At 39.4% G+C, this 26,150-nt stretch overlaps 1 long non-coding RNA gene across 1 annotated transcript; it reads left to right on the plus strand.

Moving 5' to 3' along the window:
* The first annotated feature begins 7,823 nt into the window (after positions 1-7,823).
* Positions 7,824-25,914, plus strand: LOC109308716. The gene is made up of 3 exons (XR_002100693.1): positions 7,824-7,954; positions 11,263-11,268; positions 25,904-25,914. It is a non-coding gene; the product is annotated as an uncharacterized LOC109308716 (long non-coding RNA).
* The last annotated feature ends 236 nt before the right edge of the window (positions 25,915-26,150 follow it).

Below are 26,150 nucleotides of genomic sequence, written 5' to 3' on the forward strand. Positions count from 1 at the left end.
AGTACAGAATAGATACAGGATCATATGTTTTTTTCTATATTTTAAACTTACATTTTGTTTCAGATCTTCTTCCAAGAAATTGTGTATTTCTTAAAAATAGTTTGACTAAAATTTCAGATATGAAAAGTTATTGCTGTTAGAATGGTCTAGGATGTCGTCAAAATGCCAGTAGGTACCAGTAACACAAAAAAGATGTTTCAAGTAAAAATAAAACATGTCCAAAGCACAGGATCCTCTGTCATTCCTCTTTTAGATTTCATTTTCCATCATTTTTCTGTTTTTATTAAACTTGTTCTCTAAAATAATCAAGCAAAATTATATGCACCAAACTAACTTAAAATAATAAAAACATCTATAAATGTGTTAAACACCTGGGAATTTACATAAGGGTTCCCCCTTTGTGCTTTACAGTATCTCTGTAGTAAGGCAATACTGTACATGATACTGTATATAAAAAGTTGCACTCTTCTTAGACCTCCGCAATACCTGGGTTCAACAGTGTATATATGGAGTGAGAAATCTTAAATTTAAATTTCTTGGGTTGCCTGGGTATAATTAAGATCCTTAATCTTGTTCTAATGCAGTTTTTGTGTTTATTATAGACATCTCAGCAGTGAAGGTGCTGTGTGGAGGATTTCACCTTATGTTAGCTTCAAGAAGCCTACCATGCTTATGTATAAAATATATTAAAAGCACACTGAACAATTAATCAAGCAATCTAAATATATAGTAATGCTCAATCTGCAATAGTATCTCCACCCAAACAAATGTGCTTTTAACTACAGTGTTGAGAACTCCCTCTGGTAGGATTCCCAAACCACTCTGCAGGTAGCTGGCTACAGCAGACTACCAAAACAAATCTCTTCCCATGATCAAGGTCAAATTTGGGTCAGTCATTCACAGAATATTACATCTCTTCTCAGAAGCAGGAAGCATTTGATATCTGGTTTCCCTGTGCACCATTCTTTGACTGAAGATGGATTTTCCTTTTCTTTCCTGGGGGAGGCAGAAATTTGTTATGTTAAAATTGTTACGTGTGTGTAAAAATAATGACTGATATGCACTTAGCACTTTGATAGATATTGCCATGAGAAAAAACATTTTGGAGATATATATTTTCTGGTTTTCCAAAATCCTCTGCTATACAGTTTGACTTGGGTAAGAGGTTATCCTTCTTGGAGTAACCTGGCTGTAGCTGGATTAAGTGTGCAAAATGTAAGAATCATTATTATCAGATTCATTATTTTCAGTTAAATGATATAGTTATCTAGATGTATATAATTTTAGCCATATAAAATGAATCATGTAATAATTAACAAAGATATCACATTGCAAATAAGATATCTCCTTGACTTCTATTACAAGACATCTTTGAAAGTTCTGACTCTCTTTAGTTTGTATTGCCTAAACTACAAGTATTTAAATAAAAATACAGGCAAATATTGCACTTGTGCCTGATATAAGAAATCTCAGTATACATACCAACTTGATTTCACTGAACTGATTCAAAAGGCCCTGATCTTTGTGCACGAAAAAATTGTAATGAACTTAATGGGAGATTTAGGCTAAAAACTCTTATGTGAGTCCCAGTGGTAGTTCTGGATACAGAAGGAATGCAGAATTGGACTCTAGAGTCAGCACTGATTACTGATCTTCAGTGTTTTAATTTTGGGGTGCTCAGCTTGATATATTTAAGAACTGTTGTGCTGCACTGAACTGTTTAATAAAGGAAATAGAAAAAAACCCACTTCAGTCAGAGTGTGGGTTATACATTGATAACATAATAGCTGAGGCAGAGGATAGGGCAGTCAAGCACCTCAGAGACTAACTGGTTCAGCAAGGCATGAGCTATTGCAGGCAACAGCTTACTTTATCAGATGCTATGGATGTTTAGCAGAACGTTGCATACTACTACTAACAAAAGTCTCAGTGGATGTCTGTCTAAGTTCCCCAAAAATTATATTTCTCATGCATTCCTTCCAACCTATATGTAGGCTTTAAAGATCCAGGTGTTTGATGGAGATGTGTAAGTTTCCAGTGTACCCTCCCACATATATCATGGAATGTACTTTATCCCTGTCATCAGCCAGAATTCTCTATAGTAAGGATCATCAAATCTGAAACTCACACTTATTCTTTTACAAGTGTGATTCGCATTGGTAACAAAACATCTGATTGCCTGCACTGATATGACCTCTGCTTCTTTCACCCTATAGAGACTCAGAACAAAAACTTATGGTAAATGAAAAAGCACTTCTTGAAGAACCTCAACAAATGTGTTGACTCCTTGTCTTTTATTTTCAGAGTTGTCTGATAGACAACCATTGAGTAGCAATGTGTGTGTGGAACTTTGTTGATGGGTCTGGTGAAACAAACTGAGGAGGAGAAAATTGGAGTCTGGAGTCATTATTGTATGATGAGCATTTTCTGATGGCTCTGCATGATATTTGTTCTATCTGCATTTTCTTACAACCTGAAGCAATCAACACAAGCAAAATATTAGTTTGTGAAAAGATCATCATGGCTTTCTGTCGTTCTTAAATTTTTGCTTGGGACTTTTTTCCCATTTATTCAATTGCCTTCTCATTTCCCAATTAGACTACTATGATTCACTTTACCTATAGTCAGCAAGTATGCAATACAAATGTGAAAACATGTGCAGGTGAAAATGTGCATGTATTGAAAAACCTTGGAATTTAAGACACAAAGGCTATATGAGCATGTCACCAATAGATTATGAGCAATATTCACTCCCATTATGCCTTGCAACTGGAAGTCCAAGCCTAGTTCTGTAACACTGTAAATTGGAAAAGATCTAGTTATCACAGATATTTCCATAACAAAACCAAGACTGTATATGCAATAGGAATGAATAAGCCTGATAAGCAAAAATAAAAAGCTCAGTCTTATTTGTGGAAAAACAGTTTCTGGAGCATGACATTTTAGTACTTAGTGAAGGTGATAAGGCTGAGCCCTTAATAAGCCATGTTCAAATTACATGACCCAACACTCAGGATGCTCTTTTCCATAAATAGCACCCACCCAGCAGCCAATGGAAACTATAAGTTATAAGAGAAGAAGAGGAAGACAGAGGAAAGGCAAATAAATTATGGAAAAAATACATCACATGAAGGTATGCTTAATTCTGTATTAGTTATTATTTGTGGCTTAGGAAACATGGCAGCTGATGTCTTAGAAATAGACAACATCACTATAAAGTTTTTTGACATGATTCACTACACACCATGTTCCATAACACATTATCATCTTAGCTTTTTCATCTAAACCGTAACATAGTTTATGTAATTGAGAAATAATTGAAAATATAAACTTAATTGTAGAGCATGTTTTAAGTCACTGAGACTAAAAATTAAAATGCATGATGATACGTTACGAAAATTGCACTCTACGAAGCAGAGTGGAAGAATAAATGCTTCTGAATATGGAATTTAAACTGAAATAAGGGAGAGCATGTGGAAACTTGCTTTACCGGAAAGCACCCCTTTTTAATGGGGTAAGTTATTGCAAGTATATTGTTGCAACTGTAACAATTGCAACAGCAATTGTCAAGTTTATCCTAACAGAAAATAATTTAAACTACAAGGACCTTGTCAGGATTTTCTTTCTATAATTATAAGCACTACATTTCATTTTTATCAGTCAGATATATGCTCAAATATAAATGGCAGTATGTATCATTTCGTATTATAATGCATGTAATGTATAAGCAGGTGTATATTAAACTGTACTTCTTGTAGGCAGTAGGTACCCATAGTTGGCAGGCCTTGTGTTTCAGAGACCAAGTTCCCTGCCTGGTTCCTTTCTGCTATTGCCTGCATCAGCAAGAGGCAAATTACAATGGTCTATACATAGGTTCAGCTATTGTACATTGAGGGGTGAAACTAAAGATCGAACTATTCTTGCTCTTCCCAACCTCTTTACTCTAGGGATAGTTCAGAGAGTCCACATAAGAATTCGAAGTGGGGTCTTTATTCTTTTGCAGGGACTTATAGTCCAAATCACAGTCTAGTTTGTAGGATAGTTTTGTATTTGAGAGCGGGGGGTCTGGTTTCTTGTGTCAGTGTCCTTCATTCTAACACAGAGAACAAGGCAGAAAATAAAGCAAACTTTAATAGGAAGTGAGAAGGTGGGGCTGAGGTGCTTTCGAGTGTTATAAGTGATCTGTTCTCTCTCTCTCTCTCTTTTTTTTTTTTTGCTTGATAGATAAGAGTTGCTAGACCATAAAGACTGCAGGCTCCTGAGATGGTCAAGAAAAAAATATCTTGAAAGTGTTGTTCAGGGTTCATTAGTTCCTCTTTAGCCTTTTGGCCTTCAGTGCTCTAGGAAAGACCATTTAAAAGCCTTCAGTCCTCTTTAAAAAGATGCTCAAACCAAATCCTTAGATTTCGGTGGCAGAGTTTTTACTGGTCAGTCAGGAAGATGGGAATTCAGGAATACCAGCACTGGTCATAATTCATACTGCTGTATTAGCTCTCATTTTAGTAATGGCAAGGCACATTTTTTACTCTAATACTAATGTGGAAAATATTTTAAAGGATTCTTTATGTGGCTGGGATTTCTGATTTAAATCAAATGATGAAAACGAATAGGTGGAAGACATTTTCAGTCAAAGAAACATGCAGATGCTGGATTAGTTCAATAAATACAGTGGTCCTTTCATTCAAATAGCTTACCTCATTCAAAAAGAAACACACACACATACATAATGTACCTTTTTGGTTTCTTCTCTGCAATTATGTTAACAAGCGCCATGCTGAGAAAGGATTAGGGCTGATGGACAATCAAAGACAATGCTTCCTTCATGGTAAAAGGTGTGAAAAGCTATAGGCACTAGAGCTGGAGTTATTAGGCATACCTGCAGGAGGCCCATATGACTTAAGTTAGGCCAAGAGCGGCTGAAGTATAGAAAATGCTTAGTCACTATTATAAGCTCTTCAATGACATCTTATAACACCTTTTGAGTCTGAAGGAAAGCCACAATGCAAATATTCCTCTGACAGGTTCTACTTAGTGTTTATCACTCAGCATGGCAGCCATGACACCTGGCTGAGTAAAAATCCCAGTGGGAGGCTAGCACTCGGCCTGCCAGCAGGATATGGGCACCTGCAGGATCTGAAAAAACAAAACTAAAGATTAAAGAGGAAGGTAGGGGCTATGGAATAAGCCCTCCACCAATTTGTTCTGTATTCTATGCTACAGGAGATTGGAATTAAAAGGTAAACCAAAATTTAAAAAGTTATCTAAGATCCTCTATTAATATGCACTAAAGAATAACTGAAATAAGATGATCAGAAGCAAGACAACAACAAAGCCTTTCAGTGTAGACATATTCTGAAGCAATTATGATACATTTTTATATAATTTATATACAGGGTGAATCAGCCGGTGTTTCAAATCAATCTTTCTCCCTTGAAAATATTTTCCTTTAATTTCAAAGAGTAAGATATAAAGATTGGGTCTCTTTTATTTCCTCTTGATAGCTGAATTTTTATCAAAAAAATTGCCTTTAAAATTGGTTCCTAACTTTTTTGTCTGTGCAGCTCTTTAAAACAGCATAATAATTGTGTTTTGCCTTGTCTTTCACTATATGGACTATTGATATTAGGCTGTAAAACCTGCTGTTCTACAGTTGAACTAATCATAAAATACTATGTAAACATCTCTCTGCCTATTAAGTTACATTCCACACAGACAATGTGAAATAAAAATATTGTATCTTAGACATGGGTATCTAATACAAACGTTATTAATGTACCTCCCAAAGACTGCTCAGAGGCAAAGGTGACCGCAGGGCCAGAGGTAAATGGTTACAAGCTGCCTTCTCTAACATCTGTGTAAACAATGGAGCGGTGGGCCAGTCAAAGTTCCAAAGGCTGCAGTTTCAAATATTAAACTACAAAAAGTCTCTATCTAACTGTACAAAAAATTGCCTCTAGTATCTTTTTTTTGTCTTGGCTGCTGCTGCTGCTGTTATTTAATAAAAATGCCAAAAGACCACCAAGGAAGAAAGGGGCAGAAAAAGGACATTGACATAATGCATGCAAAGATTTAATTGCAATGGTGGCTGTTCATACTGTCTGTTCTTCTCTTGTAGATGTATCCTTTGCATATTAATAACACTAATCTTCTAAAGAACCATATTGAACTGAATCATAACAAACAACCAATATTCCAAAAATAGTTTCTCTCTTTTTTATTATGTTGGTCCCCAAAACAAACTATTTCGAAAGTTAAACAGGTAAGGAAAATATTTATAAAGTCTGATATCAGTGAAAGACAGCTAACACTGTTAGGTATTGTCTTCAATACATAACCTCACTGTGAAATTGTACAGTATTATGTACATTACAGTCAATGGTCTCGGAGTTCAAAAAAGAGAACTGATAGAACTCAGGAGGTCTCCATTCTATTTTCAAGTCTTTTCCAGATTTCCTGGGTGGTTAGAGCCTGCTTTCCAGTTCCTAACCTTTGCTTCTCTGCTAAACAAATTTGAATCAGGGCACTCTTGAATAATTTTAACACTCACTCATATGTACAGTAATTTTAACAATTTACATTATAGACTTAGTTTTCCAAGTTGTTTTGAGTGAAAACTTCAGCCAATGCATGTTGCTCCTTGCAGTTGCAAACTTTGGGTAGAAATAGAAGCAAGACAAGGCCAGTTCTAAATAAAGGTTTTAAATCTTTGCATCTCAGGGTGCCTATACATGTGCAGAGGGGCTGCTCCGATGCACTGTAATTACAACGCATCAGAGCAGACTTGATTAATTAAGCCTGCTGGAGCATTGTAATTACTGTGCTCCAGCAGACTCCAGCATCACATGTATCAGTGTCTCTGTGCTGAAAAATGGCACACTTTAGTTAAAGTGCCCCCACTGTCATTTTCAGCATGTGATGCTTTGGGTGCTTTAATTAGAGTGCCCCCCCTTGCTTCCTGGAGCACTGTATAAAAGCCTGCAATAGGGTGATAATATTTGACTTCCATACAGAACTGCAATCAACTTAAATGTATTTAATGCTTGCAAATTCCAAATTAGGGTTGAGAAAGAAATCCTATATTCGTTTAAATTGTCACCAGAGTTGGTTATCAAGAGTGGTCTTTAACAACATCTTAAAATTAATACACTGAGCTTCTGTTCTAGTTTATTCATCTTGAGAAAAAATAAAATCAAATGTTCAAGTTGAATAGTTCACTTTTGGTGTAGAGCATAATGCAATAAAAGACCTCCTGAGTCCTATCAGTTCTCTTTTTTCAACTCCAAGACCACCCTACCCATTGACCGTAATGTACAAAATACTGTACAATTTCATGGTGAGGTTATGTATTGAAGACAATATCTAATAGGTTAGCTGTCTTTCACTGATATCAGACTTTATAAATATTGCCCTTACCTGTTTAACATTCAAAACAGTTTGTTTTTGGGACCAGCATAATAAAAAAGAGAGAAACTATTTTTGGAATATTGGCTGTTAGTTATGATTCAGTTCACTTTTGGTGTAGAGCATAATGCAATAAACCTGTTAGTGTGTATTTAATACACACTTCTGTTGCATGAATTAGACCTGCTAAATTGTGCTAGAGGACGTATCATGTTAATTAGGAGGTTTTCTTATAGTTTAAAAGATAAGCCTGTGCTTTTAGAGTATGAAAATGGGGTTCTGTCACTGCTGTGATGTTTAACTTCTAAGTCAGTGGTTCTCAACCTTTTTAAACTTAAGGCACTAGTTGCTTGACAAAAGGTACCCCTCCAAAATGCCAGCTTTTAGCTTTCACTTGCTTTTGATTAAAATAAAAAAGGAATTCTGTTGTAAAGAACTCAGAAAGACCACAACTGGTCAGAACGGTTTTAGCATTATGGATCCCTATTTGATATCTCTGGATTTTTCTGGTGAATCATGTGTGGATATTTTCACACCTAACAGTGCTAATATTGTGTGACACCTTTGAAAGGATCTCTCAGCAAACCAAGGTGCTATGGCATCCTTATTGAGAATCACCATTCTATGTGACCATGGTGTGTTGTTAACCAGGAAGTCTGCATTTGCTCCTGTGTAGAATTTTTTGGTTTTATATTTAGTCTTCTAAGCTGCTTCTACTTTTGCTTGTGTGTAAGAAGGTCCCCTCAACTATATGCCTCAGCGGGTGTGTCTACATGAGATGTTGACTGCATAGTAGCCTAAGAATACTGTGCAATAGTGTGTCACAGCATGAACAGTGCTAATATGCTACTGCACGGTATTATTAGGCTTCTGCACAGCAGCATCACTTAAAAGATGCTTGCTGGCGCTACTGTGCAGTAACTCTGGCGCATTTTTATTACTTACTTATACAAGTACTAAATAAATGTGCAGTAACCACTGCAGAGTAGTATCTTGTCTAGATGTGCCCAGCATCGATGATTGTCAAGCTGAGCCTTTTTTCACGGTGGTCAAAACAGGACTTTTATCTCATTTTGTACTTTTACCCTGGAAGGGATAATAGGGCCCTGAATTTGCTTGTGTTATTGGCTAATTCTGGAATATAAAATGTAAATAATAATAAATCATAGAAACATAAGAGTAGGGTGTAGGTAACTTGCCTATAATACTGTTGTATAGAACTAAAATGAAAACATTGAACTTTTAAACAGATTTTGGTCAGGAATGCAGGAAATATGACCTCAAATATATAGAGGCAACAGATCTAGTCAGCTAAAAATTTCCATTTTTGCATACTTAGTTTTCAGCATATAACTGTCCACTTGCAGCACAATGTAAAATTTAGGCATTTTCTTCCATCTTTTATATTCACCAAGGGCAAAACTCAATTTTTTATTATTCTCATGCTGAATACACAATTTTTACAGAAGAAAGGTGTGAAACCTATTGTGTATCTTTTGAAGTACTGCTTAATATAGGTATCAGGAGAAAAAGGAAGCTATAGTCCTTTAGATTCAGAGAAGCACTAAAAGGTTTGAAAAAACATCCTGTGAGTCTAGAGCATTCTGAGTTAGAGATAGGCAATTTAAGAAATATATAATTTTATTTAAATTTAGGGCAAAGTGCATTAGAATGATCCAGAAACATTCCCCTTATAGCTAGAATAATAGAATCCTAGATATTAGGGATGGAAAACAACTAAAAGTTGGTCTGTTCTATGTCCCTGAAAGTACAGAATGATTCCCTACCGTACATTTAATAGCCCATTATCTACTCTAACGTTTAAATATACAGGTTTCTCTCACCAACCACAGTTTTGGCAACCACAGTTTTGAGTATCAATGCTTAATATTCTATATAACATTTTGGCTACTCCAGTATGCAGTTTTGAGTAACCACAGTTTTCTGAGAGCGTGCATCAGCCTGCCACCGGCTATTTTTCCCATAAGCCTTTTGCCTTGCCAGGCATGGTTTTGCCAATAACAGGAACTTTCAGGAACCTAACCCCAGCAGTTGGCAAGGAAATCTGTACCAAGAAATAGACCCTGAAGCCACTGCCTTCAGGAAACTATTTCATAGTCTAATAAAGTTTACTATCAAGATATTTTTCTGATGTTTCTGATATTCAGCCTAATGTTCTCTTCCTGCCTCTTATCCAGTTACCCCCAGTTAAAACTCACCTGCAGCAGCCTGAATAATTCCTTTCTCCCAATTTAATGCTGCCAAAGGGCAAAAAATGTCAGAAATGCATAGTATTATTTTTTGGGTGGCTGGAAAACAAGATTTGTATTTTGTGGGGGAAAATGAGGTTTTTGTTCCTTCTCTGATGTGAAACAAAACCAAGATCTAACATTTTTCTTTTGCATGTGTGTGTGTGTATGTGTGTCAAAAACTGGGTGAAGGATGGAGAGAGAGGGAACGAGAAAGTGCACAGCTACAATAGCTAATAGTTATTAGTACATTCACCCCAGGTCAAAACATAACATAAGACCGGAATAGAAACCCAAAGTCTCAAGTCTGCAAAGTCTGTGAAGTTTGCAACTATGGACAACAGTGACCAAAATGAATTTAGAAGAACGTCACTCTAGTTCTGTTGTGCACCTCAGGTAGCAAGCACCTTATAACAAATGTTGTGCTCTCAGTACAAGGGAAAAACAGCAGAGTCTTAAAATGTGCCATGAGAAAGGGGCAGGAAAAATAAAGGTATCACCCATGCCTTGTGGAGCCTGAAATGGCAGGAAATTTGTTAGATAAGATATGTATGCACAGATGATACTTGGAAGTAGGCCATGTTCCATGCTACAGAGGAAAGCAAACAACTAACAGAACAAATCTTTGATTATGTGATTTGATCCCTAATTTGGCAATGGTTTAATCCAGAAGAGCCAAACATTTTCTGTATTAAACTAATCTCTTTCATTTCTTGGGAACCGAAAAACAACCATCCCTCCTCTCTCTGCCCCCCCCACCCCCCCCTTTTTTTTTAATGGGAAGGTTTTCCACTATGAAATGGGTTTGTGTTGCTTTTTTTTTCAGTGACAATGCTTGTCAAACATTTAAAAGTTTAGGGAGAGGATTATGCTGGATTGTGCAGGTGAACTTCACTGTATGTGCAATGCTCTTATATTTTGTTAGATGCACAATTAAGAGGTGTGTGCTTGGAATTGGGGCAGACTGCACAGAGACTTGCATATATTTAGCAGCCCAATTCTGCTTTCACTTCCACTGCTTTGACACAAACTCCATTGATTTAAGTGCAGTTGATTCACACTGGAGTCAAGTTCATGATCAAAAGCACAGGTCCCTTAGTAATATTCCCTATAGTTAGAGGGACTTCCAGCTGGTTGGTTTATACTCTGTAGTCAGATACTGAGTCATAGGGGAGGAGTTGTCTCTGAACAATATCAAAGTACTCTGCTCCTATTTGTTGCCTCTTGCTTGATTGACAATCACCAGAGAGGTTTTTTCACCTCCTCCCACCTCACTAAGGAATTATTAGATAAAATAGTTTCCTTTTTATGAGACACACATATTTATAGAATTACATTTCTTTATTGACAAGAACATAAATAACTTCTTGCGATCACCTCAGCATTTACAATTTCCTAAACTTTGTTTTAATCAGGAATTAATGATGTATGGTACTTCTCATAACTAAATGAATATTTGAATTACTGTAAGTTATTTTAATAATTGCTCAGCTAACCATTTAAATTATCAAAGATCTTGTGCAATGTCATATAAATGCTGGAAATTAAAAATTAATCAACACGATTTACGTAACGAAAAGCTGCCATATAATGGAGATTTTTCAATAAGAAGACAGCAGTAATTATGCTGAAAAAATATTCGTTCCTGTAGTTTGAACGATTATAGCAATTTCCACCAGGGGATTTCGCAGCCAGATTCCAGTTCTGGGCAACAGTGATTAATATAATGGTTATTAATGAGAATACATTTTTTGTACGTCTAGGGGTGTTTGGGTGTCAGTGCTCTGAAAGCAATGTGTTTAGCATATTAATAATAAAAGATAGCATTGGATTGGTGACTAAGTAACCATATTGATTTTTTTCTCGTTTTCTGTGATGTGAAAGGTCAATTAGACTTATAGAAACAATGGAGCCTTTCACAGCAGGACCTATCGTTTCTCTGTGCTGACATCTTTTTAACCATGTACAAAGTTCATTAAATGTGCAAAAGTAGTAACGTTAAAAGGAAGAAAGTGATTGGGTCAAAGGTCACCAACCATGGCAAGCTGACAGCCTCTTGTGGATTACGCCACAGGAGCTAAGTAATAGTGAGAATTGCCTTTCAGGTTGCCCACTGGGACTGAGGAGAATGAAGTTATAAGCGGCTAATACTATTGGGTTAATTAAAACGAATATTGACAGCAGCTTTGTTTGTCTTGCATTGAGTGGGATGCTGTTAATGAAGTATTTTATTGAGTTACATAACAATAGTGAATTTTAGCCTAAAATAACACATTGTCAGATTTTTAATATCTATGGTGTGCCAACAAACAAATATTGAACCAAACAAGTCTGACACTAATACAGTCTTCTTTTTCACTGTCTCCTTTCATACAATGTGTTGTCATATGCAGCCTATTCAAGTCTTTTTCCTTGTCTTTGAAGTCTGCTTTACTAGGTGTTCTTGTCCAGATGCTTTCACAGAAAGGTTAAAAGTAGCTAGAATTCTCCATTTCTTGAAATGACATAGGTTAATTTATTTCACTGGAGTCTCCAACATCACTTTCTACTTTGTACAATTATATATTAAAAAAAACCTCTTTCAACTTTTTATTAAAGCACCATTTCTAATTTAGAGCCGTAAGATTCAAAGCATGTAAGGCAAAACAAAAATCCTGACCCTAAGGACAAGAGGTGTTATAATTTAGAATTTGGATGATTCCATTATTATTCTAATGTTTGTAGAACAGCGGAATAAAGCATTCATCCTGGTGAAATTAATAACGTTAGCAGCACACCTGTGAAGATTTCAGAATTGATTGTCACTGTCATGTAAAAATGACAGGTTTTTATACTGTACATCCAAGAAAAGAACTCCACATTTTTATAAGTTCCCAAAGTGCTTGTTTCCAGTAAGATACTGGTAACTTTAATTATATGCAAGATGCGACTAATTTGCTTGTACTATTCATCTCAAAACATCAGGGTTTTTACTTCTCCATGCTAAAAAGAAAGAACTTGATGTGAAGTCTCCATGTAGCAATCTGTGTCTGATTGCTTGAAATTTTGTGTGATCGTTCTTTGATTTCAAAATGAGCTCAGCATTGACACTGCAGTGCAGAGGTACAGGTAGACTTCAAAGCTGACTTTATTCTTCCATTTTCCATTCTGACACTCATCATCCTTTTGGTTTGTTTTGCTGAAGCCTACAGTAATACATACAGCATTATGTGACATTGTGTTGGAGAAAATGTAAGCAGAAATATAATTAATCTCTACTTTTTTCATATCTTGGTTGAAAAACAATGAAAATGAAATAAAACTTTGTCTCTCTAAAAAGGGAGGAGTTCAACTGAGAGCTGCTAATATCAGGAAAAGCATAACATCAAATACTGTAACAATTTAACCATACTTGTTAGGAAATAAAAATTATTGCCATTTATAAATTGCACCCTAGTTTAAGCAATGAGGAGGGGAGAATAGTATAGAATATTTAGTAAAATCAAAATAATTACTTTTCACTTTCCCAGTTTTTGGTGGAATTGATTTTTTTAAAGTAGAAGTTGTTGATTTCAAGCCAGAAAATTTGGAAATAATTAGTTATATGATAGAAGCAAGGCTGTACTATAAAAAAAAGTTCAGCTGACCTCTTTCAGTCAATTCTATTTAATGTAAAAATACTATATTTTTTCATATACAACATGCACTTTTCCCCCCAAATCACCCTTCCCCCCCAAATTCAAGTGCATGTGTTAAGTGGGGAAGCTGCTTTCCTTACTGGAAGAGCACCATACCTGGAGACACTGTGCATACTAGTATGTAGCTGTTAAGATGGCTGGCTCTTGTGTTACAGGCTTAGGAAGCTGAAGGAGCAGAGTTCTGTGTTAGCTGTTTTATAGCCATAACTACTGGCTGAGCATTGCAGCTTGTGCCTGAAACAACAAGTGACCTCAACAAGTATCTTGATGAGGCTTGTGATGTAGAAATGACACTTTATTTAAAGGAACTTATATAAAGAACTACTTAATAATAAAGAACTAACAGTCTAGCTATTGCCTTTCCAAGGGCCTGGGGGCTAATCTTGCATAAAACAGAATAAATCCATAAATCCTCCTGAAAATATAGGGTGTTTGATATGGGGTATTTATACATGTGCTCCGGGGGGCGGGGGGTGGGGAGGGTGCATTTTAATTAGAGTGGCTTCAAGATCCGTTCTAATTAAAGCTCCCAGAACATCGTGTGTATCAGCATCCCCATGCGGAAAAATGGTGGCGGGGGTGCTTTAACTTAAGCTCATTGAACAAACTCTAGTTAACACACCCCCACAACCATACTCCAGTAGACTCTGTTAATCAAGTCTGCTCTGACACACTGTAATTACAGCACGTTGGAGCAGCCTTGCTGCAAGTGTATAGGTGGATAGGTGTGTAGTGTCCAGGAAGTGTGGAATCCTAGGAGACAGTCTGGGTAAGTTAGCTTGTACCAGTACCTCTACTAAACTGTCTCATGGGAGGCCACATTTTCTCGGTCTCTGTGTTCTCCAGAGGACTTAGTCTGTGTCCTGCAGTTGGCCCTCATTCTGGAAAAAAAAAAACTTCTACATTCTGCTTTCAAAAAACAAGGTGTATGTTTTATTTGGGGCCATGATATATGCACAAAAATATGGTATATTTAGATAGTCATTCAACAGCTTTGGCAAAAGTGTAGTTATAACAGCACAGACACTGTCTGTAAGGCACAATAATGGCTCAGTTCTGTAAAGAGTTGCACAAGAATGGGGCATGGCTGTCTCTGTAGTTACTATTCTGAAATACATTTCTGTGTCTGGTGATGGATTCAATTGAATTCCACTTTCACTACAGAACTGTAGATCCTGCTGGTATATCATAGGCAAGTTCGAATGAATGGGGTTTAACAGAAAGGCAGTGTAACCACTGATTTATATATTGGACATAACTACATTAGGTCATTATACCACCAAGGACTTGATACAACAATAGAGAAGTTAACATTACTGTAGTATCTGAGTACCTTATTACACTCCTGTGAGGCATAAAATGGCTATTATCCAATTTCACATATTTGAAATTGTGAAAGGCAAGACCCAGTTGATATTCCAATATTTAAGTAAGTCTCAGGATAGAGGCTGGTCAATGGAAAGCCCCACAACCCTCAGGGAGAAGGGATTCAAAAGTAACTCCATTTCCATTCACATGTATGGTAGGCAACCACGAATCCTCTGGATCATTGTGTACATGTAAGAGGTCTAGTCAGGTGCCTGATGAATCTATTTGTGGTTGACAAGCCCAATTTGAGAGCAAGACAGCTTGTTACAAGTTTCACAGATCCATATGTTGACTGGGTTGGAGTCCAAATTTACAGCATGCTGCTTTCTTCTTTCTCACATTGTTTCCATTTCCTGGATCAAAGCTGCTTCATGTTGAGTTGCACCCAGTGCCACATGTTCCCTTCAAATGGGACAGGATTCTTCATGCTCCTCCCAGCTTTATACATTGATGTTGAATGACTTCATATAATTTTTGCACATATCATGGCACTGCCATATAGGGTGCCCTGATTTCTAGAGCCATCTTGAATCTTGCTATACAAAATAGCCTTGGGGATCCATATGCCTCCATTCTCCTGACATAACCGATCCATTACAACCTCCTCTTTTTGATAGTGGTTTCTAAGTGTGTCAGTCCTACCTGCTGCAGTCCCCCTGTGTCTGGAATTCTGTCTTCTCACTTTATTTTCAGGATCTTATCCAGATATCTCATGTGGAAGCTGTTCAGTTTCTTGAAGTATCTAGCATATATAGTCTATGTTTCTGAACCATAAAGTAGGGATGACAGTATACAAGTCTCATGGATTCAAATCTTCTTCTTAGCTGACGGTTTGCTGTTAATCCATGCAAGTTTCTATAATAGCCTGTAACAGGGAGCTTAGGTGTTTCCCAACCTTTTTTTGCCCCACAGCACACTTACCTAAATAGAAAAGCACTGCAGCACACTGGATGCAGAGCAGGGGGCGGGGTGTGGCATATGACCAGCCAGATGCTGACAGGGAGGGATGGTGTGCAGCTAGCCAGATGCTATTTTGGGCTGGAGCCACATGCCCTGCCTGGCTGGAGCCATGCTCCCTGTCTGTCTGTGCCTGCAGCAGCAGCATGTGGGGTGGTGGCTTCAATCCAGCAGGGGGCATGGCTCCAGCCCAAAGTGGTGCGGCACACCTGAACATGCCTGATGGCACACCAATTGGGAAATGCTGACTTAGGTTCCTGTTACTGAGTGAGAGAGAGCAAAGGCAAGCAAGCTGAACTCAAGCATGATACAGAGGTCATTAAAAGGAGAAGTACCTATTGCTGTGCTAGTAGCACTAGTAGCACAGCAATATTACGACAGGACATGGGGAGTAACTTGGGGAAGCAGCAAGAAAACAACTGCACAGCTAGCTCTGTTGATAAAGGTCAACCTGCAGGCTGGTAGTCAAAGCATGTTGGAGACCACCTGCAGGCTGCCCAGGGATTTACATGACTGGAAGTGGAGGGCAGTGCTCTGAGCATATAAACCCCAGCCAGAGCCAGAGCAAACAGCCTGGCTTTGGAGGCTGAAGAGAATGGAACTCTGCAGGGGGATGCCTGCTGAAAAGGGACTGTGAAAGTGCTATGCCCGGAGATGGCATATAAGCCTGGGGCTGAACCAAGTCAGGGAGTCTAGCCTTACAAGCCACTAGATGAAGATCTCTTGGCCAGGAAGTCTGCAGAGGGATGCTTGCTGGGCTGAGCTCAGAGCCACTCTAAATAAAGACTTCTAGTAGAATACTGGTGCCTTAAGAAAGAACACAACCTCAGAAGCAAAGGGAAGCTTTGCTTTAAGACAGGAGAATATTCTTGCATTTACTGGAACAGGTTAAGTTTATGTTATAGCCAGTGGCTTCAGGCCAAAGTGCCCCATCTGAGTGTGAGTCAGTAACACCTGTGAGGCATAGCCATGGCTGTAGGGGAGGTTTGAAAGTAGTGTGTTGCAGTGCTCTGCTTCTATAAAAAGGGGAGGTGTGTAGCAGGTCACTGAGGTACCTGCTACTTGTGGAGCAGGAAATAAGGAGCCCAGCTGCTGGTTACCAGAGCAGCCACAGTAGTAATAAAGAAGCACAGCTGCAGGTTGCCAGGGAAACCAGTGAGTCAGCTGACCAGAAGAGGCTGGGCCTGGCTCTCATTTAAACCCAGGCTGGGGCCAAGCAGGTGGTTCTCTGCCAGCAGCCACAGAGGAAGGAGCTCTGCTGGACTGAACAAAGAGGAGAGGCTAGACTGCAGGTGCAGCTTTGAGACTGGGGGAAGGATAGACTACCCCTGATGTGGTGGGACTAATGTTATAGCCAAGCAGCTTGAATTTATGTTGCAGCGTAGGGGCTTGAGTTTTCTGTTTACTGTTTATGACCGGTGGTTTGGGTGAGGCTATTAGGGGTTGGAGGAGGCCTCATAGGGGCTCCATGATAGCATGGGGACACTGATGCTAGAAAGGGTGCAGCATTTGGGGGTGCACTGACCCCAGCCCTGAGAAGGGGAGTGGAGAATTGGGGGCCAGGTAAGGCTGAGGCCACCTGAGTCCTGCAGGGGGTTTGAGACCCCAAGGAGGAGATTTGGGGCCAGGCACAGCTATGGCTACCTGAGCCCCAAGGCTACAGTTACCCTAGAGCAAAGGGGGGCAGCGTGAGGAGGCCCCAGAGCAAATGGGGGAAGTGTGAGGAGGCCCCAGAGCAAGGCAGTAGCCAGACAAGGCTGTGGAAAGCCAGAGTGCCTGGAGGGCGCAGTTGCGAGACAAGGGGCCACAGAGAGCCCGAGCACCAGAGAGGGCACAGAGAGCCAGACAGACTGAACAACATCCGGGATATCAGCAATATCTCAAACCCCCTGCAGGACTCAGGCGGCCTCAGCCTTACCTGGCCCCCGATTCTCTGCTCCCCTTCTCAGGTCTTGCGGTGTGGTAAAGGGGTGGTTGGAGCCACGCATAACATATAAGGCTGAGGTGCACTGAGTTGCACAGTACAGAACAGGGGCCAGGATACAACAGAGCACCGTGTCCAAGGGGACGAAAGGCAGCCTCTCTTATATATATATATATACATATAAAAGATCAAGACGTGGCAAATGAGGGTGCTTTAAGATGAACTTGGCACGGTAGGGGGTGCTAGGGGAGATCACGGCCACTCCTAAGACCCTGCTCCATGACACAGTAATTAGCCCTCAAAGCAATGAACAAGTGACACTGGCACTCGAGTGAGATCTTGCTTGGGGAGTGTTGGGGAAGCCTCCTTTTCTAAAGATATAATACCATCAAGATACGGCAGGTGAGCTGAAGGGAAGATTTCCCAAAGGAAGCAGAGAGGACAAGGGCTAAGAGAGTACTCTACAGGCATTATGGCCACCCCTGAGGTAGGACCCTGTTGCATAGTCCAAATTTCTTAGCTGATTTTTCTGATTCTGTTAGTTCATCCTGAAAGTCGAGATTCCTGCTGATTTGTAGAATCCAAGCAGCAAAAACTGTAAACAACACCAAGAGATTCAGCCTCCAGAGTGAGGGTTCTTCCACCCCTTGGTATATGATCACAATCTTATAAAGGCTAATTTCCGTCCAAAAGCTCATGCATTACATAGAAAATCTGCCTAAGAGATTTTTCAGGGAAGATTCACTGTGGACAACCAGGGCTGCAACATCCACAAACAGAAAGTACCAGTTTTTTTACCTGAGTTTTCACTCTAAACCTTGCAATGTTGAACAAGCCTCCATATAGTCTGGTTCCAACAGAAATACCAACATTGCTGCCCTTAACTTCAGTACTGAAGTAAAGGCTCAGGATAGAGGCTGGTCATAACCCCTAGGGAGAAGTGATTTAAAAGTTACTTTATTTCCCTTCACATGTATAGCTTTACCTCAAATACTCAGTTCATGTAGAATGTATTGAATATAATCTTGTACCTTTGAGAGAGTGATGGCCTGACACTTGTGTTCACACCATTCACAGTTCTCATTTGCAAGTGATAATTGTTGACACCACTGCTGTGTGCAAAGGGCAGTAATGACCATTACTATATAACATTACTATCCTCATACTATAAGATTGGCACCTGAAGCATAATATATATATTATTACCTGATTAATGAAATAGCTTTGTTCATGGTTGTGTGTGGAAAGGCTTGAGTGATCCAAGTCTGAATCTGAGTCTCAATCTGATCTAAGTCTGAATCAAGTAAATATAAAGTATCATCTTGTATCTAACCATGCACTGTAGAGCCCTCTTAATTAATGTACATGTTGTCCAGTGTTATGTTGCACACCTGCAGGGGAGCAGTTTTGACAACTGATGTCCTTGCTCCTTGTAGCAGAGTTTTTCTGAAAAATTCTTTCATACAGCCCTTTCAAGGCCTGAGGTTACATATCTACTTAGCTGCATAGTAACTTCAGCTGAGGTGCCAGTTTGTGCAATTTATTTAGCTAATGCCCAAACTCACACTTCTTGGCTAATATAGAAAGAGAATGAACCATGTTCTAATAACTGGTATTTGAATTAGCAGTGCCTTCTAATTCAAAAGTATGACTTAGCCACACACTGTGCAATAGATTTACACCATGGCTGTACCCCAGTGTATAAAATTGGGCCATTATACAATTAACCCCCCTTTCCAAGGTATTTTGAACTTAGTCACTCTAATCTCCTTCCTCCTATATGATAATAGCCAAGAATGGAATAAGTTTTTATAGCTTCAAGTTCTATTTTTAAAAGGTGTCCACGAGGTCTCAGATTATGCCTATAGTCTCACAATATAAGAAAAAACATGCTTCCTTTGCAAACTCTAAAAAGAACATTATTAAGACTTCAAGAGTTATGGACAAGAGAAAATATGAGACTAGAACATTACAATGTGACATGATTTTGCAAGATGACATCTTTCAAATAGAATTAATATATGTTAAATCTTTAATATCAAATGGCAGGCAATGCCTACCAAATTAAATGTATGGATTTCTTTCCCTTAACAAATAAATAACTCCAGTAAGTGTGCAAATCTTCCTCTATGTCCCTGTGCACTGCATCACTAACCCTTAGTAAATGCGTTAATCTACTTTTGTCAAGCTCTATCTGTTCATGCATGCAAAACTTATCACTTAAATGTAAATAAAGTCTCTGTACAGTGTCTGTTCTAGATCCCCTGAAGATACTTCTCTTTACATTTTATATTTAAAAGGATACTTTTGAAGAAAGTGCTTCTCCATGAGTAGAAAAAGCTCTATTACTGAGATTACAGCCCGACTCTAAGGTGCAAAAGTTAACAAAAGACATTTTAAAACTATCTTGTGCTATTTCAGACCTGATTGCTTCTCTATACACCTTTTTGCTGCCACTCATGCTGATGTCACAGTTTCACACCTACAAATAGCTACTTTTTTCAATTTTAAATTAGGAGGAAAGCACTTACACAAACTGGTTATATACTGTACTCCAATGTCATCAGCTTGACGAGAAAAAATGACATGACTTTTTATTTAGAAGGGAAATGACATTCCAGTGAAGTTCATTGCCATTTAGTATATTTTCAAAAAAATATGATGCTGTTGGGAAATGGTTTTAAAAATATGACAAGAAAAATATTAATTGACTGGTTCCTTAATCACAGAGTTAGGACCCAGTTTGTAAAAGCATTCCTAACAGGAAATCAGGGATAAAGGTTGTAGCTGTGTTGGTCTAAAAGCCAAAGCAGTCTGTGTGGTAGAGGTGATATCTTTTATTAGACCAACAAGATAGTTGCAAAAAAAATAAATGTTTTATTTGCAAGCTTTGGGCTCACTTGCCCTTCCTAAGGCAAAGGAGAATGCAAAGATTGTAAAATTTCTCCCAGGTAGAAATGAAATTTCACATTGCACAGGAGAGCTGGAGGTTGATATAAGTTCTGGGTGAAAAAGTTCATTCTATGCAACTTAGGCATGGATAAAAGTTAGAGCAGTCTATTTACCTCAAAGGTGTCTGATGGCAAGCAGGATGTTGAATTTTGCATGCCATGTAAGCACATGCTTAAACTTCAAAAATGTGGTTAATTTTCAATGAAGTCAGTGGAATGAATCCAGCCAATGAGGCTGGCTTCAAACTGTGCATGTTACTTTAGTATTTAGGTGAACTAAACTGGTTTTTGTTACTTTATTCTTTTGCAGCAGCTAGGCTGTATTACATCATCTGAAGATATGGCTTAATAATGTTAATTTGTTCAAATTAAAAAGGTGAAAGACATGGTTATTATATTATAAGCCAAAAGAACTGGTAAAAAAATAAACAAGCAAAATGCAAACACTCAAATACTAATATAATATTCTAAATTATTTTTTTTTTCTGGTGGTGGGAGGAAAGGCACTTGAAAACAGAACTTAAAAATATGGCTTTGGACTCTTTGGAAAACCAAAAAACTGCATGTATGTGTATAAAGATGAAACCTAAAAAGTTTTACTGTCCTCAGTTTCTTTCAGTAAAAGCACATTTAAACATCTTTGAACAGCTCTAGCCAGGCTGCTGGAACACGAGTAAAAATAGGAACTGCCAAACTGGACTGGAATTAAGATCAACTTAGTTTACTCCTGTCTCTGATAGTAATCAGTATTCAGAAGAATGGACAGGATTTATAGACAGTTTATTTCCATCCCTCATTAGTTAGAAATTGGCTTGTACTCTGTGGCATGACAGAAGCTAGAACAGAAAAGCAATGACATCTTTTAATACTAAAACAAAATTCATTTTTGGTTTCCACAAGCACATTTTTGGCAAACTGCAAACAATTATGAAACAAACCAACAAAACCACTTTAACAGGGTCCTTTCATATGTATACTGCATTTTGACATAACAACTACTAAATATGGAATGATGTTATTGTTTATTAAACTTAGTTTTCATCAAATAGTTTCAACATGCCTAAGGAAAAAAAGTTATGTACAAATGGCTTCAGTCTTTTAGAAAGGCTGTGACCTGCATGGTATTTAAAAGTCCACAGGAGTATATAGGAATGAACACAGCAGTTGTTCCTTCATAGTATGTTATTACAAAGAGAACTGGGGGTCAAATTGCATGAATGATAAATGGAAGGTGCTTGAAATGAGTTAGTTCTTTTTTGAACATTATACATTGACCTTGGCAGTTTTGACAATTGCATCCATCATTTCTAAGAATCCATTCCAGCACACCCGTCTGTTCTCCAATGTGGCCAAATAAACAGGATTTGTGAATATACGAATCAAAGATTGATCTCCTGTGCCAATACACTGATTAACAGTTGGTTTCTGGGTGCAGCTTTTTCATTCTATGAATTATGCGAGGATAATAATTCACTGTGGCACACCTGTAGACAAGCGTGTAAGAATGCTTTAATCTTCACTTACAAGGCCTCAGTAGGATCGATTGTTGGCTTCCGAGTTTGATAAGCAAAATGAAATAAAACCATTAAAAAGCACATTGTATACAGCAAAAGTGATATTTCACTGGCTCAGTGTTTTCCCTTAGGAGTAGAGTTTTGTTAGACAGAGATTGGACAAACCAACTAGGAAAAGTTTATATACTTTTGGGCATTGACTTACCCAGCTCCTCACAGTACAGATATTTTTAAGGGATATATAATTGTTCCAGTTGAATAACCTAATGCAGGATAGCTCAGACTTGTTTCTAAAATAATTATCTGGAAAGTTTTCTAAATAATTATTTATTAATATTTTGTTTGTCTCTCCTACTTATCGTTTCACTTTCCAACATTCAGCTGAATGTTGCTAGTTAGATGAATAATAATGTAATAAATCTAGGTTAAATACTGTAGAAAAGAGTAGAAAAGCGAAGGTCACCATTGATATCCTCCCAGCTTGCGCTTTCAAGATTTCACAAGGATTAAGTAATATTAACACATGGTTTCATTGGTTGGTTGCTTGGTTTCATTACAGAATATGGAACCATGTAAACTTCCCCTCAAAACTACAAGGTCACATCTATGGAAGAAGATCTTAGGCAAAGATTTAGAGCCAGATCCTCAGCTGGTACAAATCATGACCAGCTCTGACATTTTACACCAGAAGAGAATCTGTGCCAATGGAAAACCACAGCTTTACATGAGGAATGTTCTGACTTAGCCAGTAGTGGTAATCATTGCACAGCCTGGGTGGATGTAGCCCCTACTTTTCTGTTGTTGTTTTATATTATCTGTTATTTTCCAAGAAACCCAGAGTTTGTTAGTCACATCATGGCCTATGTCCACCATTCTAATTTTTTTAATTGAAAGCCCCTATTCAGCAAAATGTCCATAGCATAGCGCTGAATCTTTCCTTAAATTTAAGCACATCTTTGAGTGGTATTTAAATGACTATGACTGATGCACCTCATGTAAAGCATGGTTCAGTGTTGTTTTGAATAGGGCTTAAGTATGAGCATAAGGTCTTTCCTAAAAGCATAATATACAACTGAGGATAATAAACAAGATATGGGGAAAGGCTGAACACAGCAGTAAGCTCATAGAATCAGAAAATTAGGGTGGGAAGGGACCTCAGGAGGTTATCTAGTCCAACCCCCTGCTCATAGCAGGGCCATCCCTAGATAGATCGTTCCAGCCAGGGCTTTGATGAGCTGGGCCTTAAAAACCTCCAAGGATTGAGATTAGGAGCACTCCTCATAGTGAAAGAGTTCTTCCTAATATCTAACATAGATTTTTCTTGCTGCAACTTGAGACCATTGCTCCTTGTTCTGTCCTTTGCCACCACTGAGAACAGTTTAGCTCCATCCTCTTTGTAACCACCCTTCAGGTAGTCAAAGGCTACTATCAAATAACCCCTCAGGATGCATCCACACATGCAAGCACGTGCACTAGCAGCAGGTGAAATAGAAGTAGTGCAAATCTGAGCCAGGGCTTTTTGCCTCAGTGCATGTGCTCAGACATGCACTTTGTTGTGGAGCAAATTGTGCCACTTGGGGCAAAATAAGCCTAACTGGCTCCTCCCGGATCTGCAGCCAGGGGGAGCTAGTCTGGGGCCAGCACCTGTGCTGTCCCCAGCAGTATAAAAAGTTGCCCTGTCCTGGCTTCAGCAGTATAAAAAGCTGCCCTGGTAAGTACTTCAAACCTACTAGCTCTCAGGAGCTTCTGGGGCCCAGCCAATTGGGACCTGGGGACACTACCCCTTGTGCCAGTTGAACTACTGAGCAGCCCCCAACCCCCAACCCCAGGCACTGTCACTTAAAAAAAACAAACAACCCCCCCACAGAAAAACCCAGAAAAAACCCAGAAAAAAAGAGCCTCTGCTTACGGGGCAAGCAGGGGCTGGAGCCTCCTTTCAGAGCCCTCCCCCCCTCCCAAGAAGCACAGGACAACAGGGGGGCAGGAGGGTCCAGGCTAGGGACTCTAGAGCTGTCACCCAGCTCCACAGTGTGCAGGTGGGGCCCCAATCAGCCAGATGGCATTTGGAGCTGCTGGTAAGTGCCATGGGGGGGTTGAACCAGGAAGGGGTCTGAGAGAAGTTTCATAAACTGGTTTGACCAAAATCAGTTAAGTCTGATTTTTACCTTCAACCAGGTTTATCTTAAACTAGTTTCAGCCATTTGGAAGTTTGTTTATGTGCACACGAGCTTCTGTTCTGTTACAGGTTTAAAGCAGTTTCTGATCACTTAAACCAGTTTGTGTGTAACTTCTTTCCCTGATCTTCCTCTTGTTGCTAACATACTTCATGTCCCTTGCTTGCTGCAACTCCAATTGCACTTTGGCCTTCCTGACTTCAGCTTCTGGACAAGCTTCTACTTCTTGTACACTTCCCTTTTGTGTTTAAGCTCACCAAAGAGTTCTTTCCTAAGCCAAGCTGGTCGCCTACCATATTTGTTATTCTTCTTCCACATTAGGATGGTTTCTTCCTGCACATTCAGGAAAGTTTCTTTAAAATAAACCAGCTTTCCTGGACTCCTTTCCTCCTTATACTCGTCTCTCAGAGGATCCTGCTCATCAGTTCCCTGAGTGAGTCAAAGTCTACTTTTATGAAGTCCACGGTCCATACTCTGCTGCTCTTCTTACTTCCTTTCCTCAGGATCCTGAACTCAGTCATTTCATGGTCACTGCTATCTCTAGTTTCATACTGGAGCTCTGAGCAGTAATGCAGCAATTTTAAATACAGCACAACTCCTTCTCTTCTCCCCTTCCTCTCCTTCCTGAGAAGTTTGTACCCATCCATGACAGTGCTCCAGTCATATGAGCTGTCCCACCAAGTCTCTGTTATTCCAATCATGTCATAGTTCCTTAACTGTACAAGGACTTCCAGTTCTTCCTGCTTCATTCCCAGGCTCCATGTGTTCATGTACAGACACCTGAGGTAATTAGCCAATTGCCCTACTCTCTCAGGAAGAATGAGGAGGAGGAGACCTCCCCTGTTGCCCCCTCCTCCTTGAGCTTCCTTCAGGTCTTCTGCTTCTCAACTTACCTCAAGGCTTTGGTCTTCACCCCCTAGCAAGCCTAATTTAAAGCCCTCCTCACAAGGTTAGTGAGCCTGTCTGTGAAAATGCTCTTCCCTCCTTTTGTCAGGGGGGCTTCATCTCTTCCTAGCAATCCTTCCTCTTGGAACAACATCCCATGGTTGAAGAAGCTGGATCCCTGCTGGCAACACCACCTGCACAGCCATGAATTGATCTGTAGGGTGTGTCCACTCCTGCCCAAGCCCTTTCTCTTGCCCCTGTCCCCTTCACTTTTGCACCCAGAGTCCTTTAATCACTCTTGATCTGCTCTGGGTTAAGCCTAGCACTATCATTAGTGCTCACATGGATGAGCAGTATGGGGTAGTAGCCAGAGGGTCAGAAAAGTCTCAGTAATCTTTCTGTGACATCTTGGACCCAAGCTTCAAATAAGCAGCAGACCTCCTGGGACAACAGGTAAGGCTGGCAGATGTATCCTTCCATCCCCTGCAGAAGGGAGTCTCCAACCACTACCACCCTCTCTTCCTCTTCATGGCCCTGGTTTCAATCCTCCCTACCTTAGGTGGATTCCTGGTTTGGCCTCTTCCAACAATGGAAAGCACTCCTCATCCTCTACTGTTAGTACTCCATATCTGTTTTCCAAGCTAACTACCGCAGGTGGAGATGACAACCTTTTGCTGCCAGAGGTCACAAGCTTCCAGCTTCCACCTTCCTGGGAGTCCATACTCTTTTCCTTTTCTAAAACCATCTCTGGCAGTCCCTCTTCCATAGTTTTAGAAGTTTCCTCCAGCATGGAATTGATGAAGCCCTCATGGCAGAGGATATTTCAGAGCCTCCTGTAGCTCTCTTGCCTTCCCTGACAGACACTACCAAATGGCACCACTAACATCACAGGCTCTCCCCCACCTGGATGACACTAGAAGGAACCTTCCAGCTGCAGCCTGCACAAAACCAAACCAAGATCTGGGTGAAAGTCTCAATGGTGTGTAGTCCTCATAGGTGCAAGCAGAGGATGATCTGGAAGTGGCAGTGTCTCTGGGATTGCAACATCCT

Source organism: Crocodylus porosus, unplaced genomic scaffold (genome assembly GCF_001723895.1).
Source record: "Crocodylus porosus isolate Cpor-Errol unplaced genomic scaffold, CroPor_comp1, whole genome shotgun sequence".
NCBI classification, from domain to species: domain Eukaryota; kingdom Metazoa; phylum Chordata; order Crocodylia; family Crocodylidae; genus Crocodylus; species Crocodylus porosus.